Raw genomic sequence first — 6,000 nt, 5'->3', positions numbered from 1 at the left:
TTGCACTTGCTAAATGGTCATAAATCAAGTGTAATGTTTTATTCTTTTTTGTCTTTGTATAAACCACACTTAAAACTGATGTTTCACTAAATCCTTGACTATACGGATATGGTTAAATTCTTCTGACATTCATGTCTTGCCAGCCGAGTGGCGACCCAAGAGGACAAAGTGAGCCCTATCCCTGCTGCCGTCGCTATGGAAACAATGTGACACGTAATTAGTTTTCTCCTGGCAGTCTGTCGCTGGCAGCTTCCGACTATCATAACAGTCACAGAAGGGGGAGCACACAATGGGATGTATTATCTGAATGAATATCATCACAATTAGGCATGCATGTCGTGCTTCCGTGCTTTTTGTCGTGTTTCTGCTCAGTTGCCCTTTTGCTATATGTGTGCATGTTTCAGAGATGACAGTCTGAGAAGAAAATATATATATATAAAATAAAAATTTCATCATTATTGATGCTGTTGTACTGGTCGCAAAATGGTGAATCAAGGCTAGATGTTTGAGTAAGTACATTTTTATAACAGCCTGAACGGGTACCCTGTTTCAAACCGGCAAATTTCTTTTGTGAGAAGAATGTTAGTGATTGACTTCCACGCACTGTGCAGTCTTGCAAGAAGAACCTGTGTAGAGTGGGAAATCGCGTGCAACAGTTTTCCCAGTGTAGTAAACTGTAAGCTAAACTCCAACTCACTCAGCCAAACAACTTCAGCACAACACGAAACACACCAAATCAGTGATGTGCTAGTGGCGACAACAGACTAAAACAAAGAATCCCCAAATATAAACCAACAAAAAGAACCTGCCCATCAAACGCTGAACAACAGTGTTGTGAACATAAACACAGCATAGTCGTGAGAACATGAGCACAAAAAACCGCCCAAGCTGTTTCCCCGCTGAATGGCACAGCGGAAAAAACGACCCGTGACCGAATGACCACATAAACATCGCAACAACAGCCAGACCAGCGCGTGACGTGACGTAAAACACGATAGCGGCCACAAGCAGAAATCACCACAGAGAGCTTTAAGCACATAAAAGCACGTTGGAAAAACTGCGCGAGATTCGCACACATCGACATCGCTCTGGCAGGTGACCAAAGGCAGAGCGATGATGTAAGAGGCAGGGGAGTATCTTCGGTCCCTAGCTCCAAACATGCGAGTATACACTTTGTTTCTCGAGCTTTGTCTGTGTCTGGATTTGTGTTTTCTTTCTTTCACTGTTCTTTCATGCTGACATCACTGTAAAGACTAAATAATTTTGAGCGAGTATGTATAGGTTTTTATGATGATCCAGTATTGCTGTAGTGATGTTTTGATATTTATCACACAAAATTCAGTAGAAAAATTATGTACCTATATATATGCGAGTTTGTATGCCTTCGTGAACTCGCGCGCACACACACATGCACAAGCACGCGCATACAAGCACACAAATGCACACCTCTTCAGAATCATATTTACCAGGGTATTAGTTATACAACTAATTACAAAAGGGAAAGGACTAAGTTCATTTTATCGATGGCTGTTATTTGTAAACCACCTTATTTTTCAATAATTTATAACCGCCTTTTTATCGAGTTGTCAACCCTTCTTCTACACTTGTTTTCTTAATCTCTCTCGCTCACTTTGTGTACTTGATTTATTTTCTTTTGATGTCTGCTGTGGTGATTAAGGGTGGTATGTCTGCCGGGTGACTTTGAGTGATGTATCTGCTAGGTGTGTGCCTGTTTTCCTTTAGTAACTTCTTTTCGAACTAGTTTTGGTATCTTGCAGCCTTATACTTTTTCTGGTTTTCTTTCTTCGTTATTTTCAAGCTTTTATATACCCACTCACCCAGTCCATCTACCTAATCATCTATCTGTATACAAATGCACAAGCAAAAGCGAGCACACACACACACACTAGGGATGTTGTTCGCCTGTGATAGATTGCACAAATACAAACCCTTCACATCCCTATTTCATATTCCCCTAGCTCCAACCACTCCATGAACTCTCTGTCCTCAAACAACACAGACACAGCCAATGTATTCAGCCCTGACCCACACCTGACAAAAAAAAAAAACAACAAACAGGAGTGAATAAACACCAAAGATACGCCTACCCACAACACACAATGTACCTGTTACACAAGCCCAAAAAGCCGAAGCTCGTCACGTCAGTATAAACAGCACAACACACCCATGGCGACACAACCGCTGGTGGGAGGACGCGAGAAGTAATGGAAATAAAGGCTGACTAAAGGTCACCTGGATGTGCTGACTACCAGCAACTGCACAGGCTATCACCCCGATTACCACACGACTGATGAGTACAGAAACAGCTGGCAGAGAATAACGCGCAGTCTCGCGAGAGTGGCCATCACACTGACAAAAAATTCAACATCCACCTTGTTGACACAAGCCACATCACCCATCTATCGAACTACCCGAAATATCCAACTCGAGTAACTATCAGGATTAGGGAGCAAACGCTATGAAAATTTAAAGACAGAAATGATGATGAAGAGCAGCGGCATCAGAGCAGAAAATTTGGTAGAGTTAATATACCAGCAGAACAGGAATTTTGAGTAAACAGAAGTAGACAAACGAAAACCCATCAGCACACAAACACGAAAAATAAGAATACGAGCAGGATAGGAATACCAGCAGAACAGGAATAATGATATTACCAGGTGAGGAAGGATCCTATGAAGGCATTGAGACTATGGAAGTCTTCTGAAGGTGTGGAAAGGACCTGCATAATTTTTTTTATATATAAAACACCTTCACGAGCTCTTAGCAGTGCCTTATTTTAGTACTGACGCCGATGTGTGAAAACAACGTGTCCTCGACCAAGTGTCTCCACAAACAGGATAAAACCTCAATGACGACAACTGCTGTCAAGGGAGAGAGGTTGGACAAGTAGGAGAGATACTTGAGGCATCAGCAGCAGCAATGATGGGAAGAGATTCCATTCAGCAAAAGAAGTAAGGTTTTTTTTCGTTCTCTAATAAAACTAAAGCTTTTTCGCAACCGAATTATGTCGAAACCAGATTCACACTCGGTCACTGGCTTTTCTCACTCAACATGCGTGTGTGTGCTGTCAGTGATTACAGTGTGTTCGAAAATCACCTCGACATGCGAACACGTAACCAGCAAGCAGTGGTCAACCCGAACACACGACATGACCCCAATTGTTCATCTGCGTGCGGCCAAAAACAGTTGTGTCAACGGCACGTCAACAAACTTGGTAAACATTCGCATGGAGGTCCGCGGACACAAACCGTTCCCTCCCTCGTTGTTGAGCAAAAAGTCCTTTTAATATTCCGTGGTCGCGCGCAAGGTGTAAAGCAAGTGAAGTTAATGTTACATAAAAGATGTGTAACAAATTCTGCCGTCTGCCATACAACTGACACGTATTACTATTTCATGGCCAAAACATTCTTTCTGCCTTCTTCAAAACTTCAAAGCCTCTTATTAACCTCTATGATGCGAAATGGCCATAATATGACTTACCTCGTGTTTCTTTAGGTCTGTAAGACTGGGTTGATATCTACCCTAATAATAAAAATAAAATAAAATGTATTTAAAAATGCCTATTCTTGTTGATTCAGGTAACCAATCTCTGGATCGTGGACAATATCATCATGAAGACATACCGATGGATCGAGAGCGCTGATTTCATCTGTGAACTTTGAGAGAATTAAGCGTCACATTTTGTCAGTGAACCCATTATTCACTACTATCACAACTGCCCCACTTCCTCTTTTCATTTGTTAAGAGTTGTTTTTCATTGGTTGAGTGGTTTGCCGTTGCTGTAATGCTGTCAACAAGGGAACCAACCGCCTCCACCGATGGCGACGATGTGGCGCATGTCGGTCAACGAAGCATCATATCCTGCTTGCATCAAGAGTGAAGGCCCTAGATTCCTGACCCCTGAGTACATGGATGTCTGCAGTTTCCGGGTCGCCAGACTCCTCCTCGCTTGCCTCCCGATCTGGTGGACCACTTCCCCAGGGGAGTGAACTTGCGCGAAAGGTACGGGTCGAGTCACGGCCTGTCGGACGACGCTTACTTCATTTTCGGTCTGCCGAGGGTCAACGCGTACAACTACATCCCGGAAGTGGCCCTGACGGGAAGTCGCAGCGTGCAAGGCGATGCCACGAAGCAGGAGATGGCGCTGATGTCGCAGGACGACTTGTACCCAGACTACGCGCCCTCTGACCTCGGAGCCACGCCGGACTCTCGCTCCATCGCGTCGCGAAACGACGAAGAAATTCAAAGAATAAATGGGTTTCGGGGTCAGAAAATCTCTCCCCGATTCCCATCCGACGTGCTGCACCAGGATTGTATGATCGCACAACAGCCACAATGCAAGGGAAGTAACTGCCGCTGCGCTTAATACCACGCCTCTGCCTCTCAAGTTACTCCTTCTAACCAAACCTCGACAAGACAAGTCTGCCTCCTCACTCCAGCTACGAGAAAAATCGGCTTCACGCCGGTGACTAGAGGTATGCGGATCAAGATGTCCACCCTTGGCAGCTTCTTCATCGGCGAATGACTTACCCCTTTCACCGAGTCACGTCAGCGGGCTCATGCGCATGCGCTGGGAATAAAACTCGACAGCGAAAAGAACCCACAGCCAGCACACTACGAGTGGACGAAGGTTTGCCAACGGACAAACACTTTGGTCGATCGCAGCAGACGTACGGCCGATGAGAAACAGTCGTACTACTGACTGGAGGATCGAATTCTGATATCACAGAAAGTTGTGGAACAAACTGACAGCACCTTGTGATTACCTGGTTTCTCGTTATAACCTATTCTCCATTAAAAACCCATTCAGAGGTGGACCCTCTAAAATCTCGGGTTCTTGTGGCGCATTGGTCAACTGGTCACCAAGCAACTAATGTTGTGTCCCGTTACACAGGTTGTACACAGATTTCACTCAGATGTAGAGATTAGCTCTGACACCCTGAGACAGTGTCCAAGAAAAAATTAACCTTGAGAAAATTAATAACTTACATGTTCCAAAGTTTTTTCAAGCTCCAGATGTGATGTTCGGCTTTGATTCTTAAAACATTTATTACGCTTTACTTGTACTGACGCTGTCATAGGGATAGAACTTTGTTCACAGGGTGATAGCAATCGCACATTATTTATAATACAATGATATTAAAATGATGTGAAAAAAATAAAAATAAAGTTTTTATCAACTGGTGTTCCCTGCAAGCAGCATGAAACTAAGAGTCCGAATGAAAAATAATTATTCGTGCGGAGGTTGAGCAGATGACTAGGACTACAATGTCTGGGGTCCTGTCTGTGTATTTAATATCATAGATACAATATCCGGAAATGCTGCAACACAAATATTTCTTATCCTTAGAGAATATTTGCTTGGCGTTCGACTAGGAACTGTCTTACCGAGTATTTAGCAGCTGTGATGAATGAAGCATGCACAAAAATAAAACCTAAAGGACAAACAAGTGTCATCCTGCTCTTCGGCATTTCTTTTCCCACTTCAGCCACTTGCAAAACAAAATTACACAGCGACTAGACGCTGAACACAGATGATGCAGTACTCTTGTATGTGTTTATATTTGTAATATATTCTACTGTATTTAATCAATTTTTTTTTCAGCTTGTTGTCGTTTGTTGTCGTCAGTACTATGACGAGCTGCACTTGAGCGGCAATGACTGACAAGGTTCATCTAAAATGCTGTTGGCTTTAACAAAATTAAACAACATGGAAAACATAACAGCTGCCTTTGTTTTCTTTATTTTTATCCATTCATTTATTTTCGATGTCATGTCCATTTTATGTACGTTAATTTAAATCTCTATTAAATATTAGCAGTATTTGCTATTAAATATTTATTTCTTTTTAAAAAATATTGACTTGTGTAATGGCAAGTTACATTGATTTCCTTGATTACATCACACATAAAGACAGATGTGACGAGGTTTCTACATCGTTTGGTTTCGTGTATTTATTCCTAAGCTTTTTTAATTTTC

This window comes from Pomacea canaliculata, linkage group LG10, assembly GCF_003073045.1.
Source record: "Pomacea canaliculata isolate SZHN2017 linkage group LG10, ASM307304v1, whole genome shotgun sequence".
In the NCBI taxonomy this organism is placed as follows: Eukaryota; Metazoa; Mollusca; class Gastropoda; order Architaenioglossa; family Ampullariidae; genus Pomacea; species Pomacea canaliculata.
The sequence above is the reverse complement of the archived record's forward strand: the minus strand, read 5'-3'. Positions refer to the sequence as shown.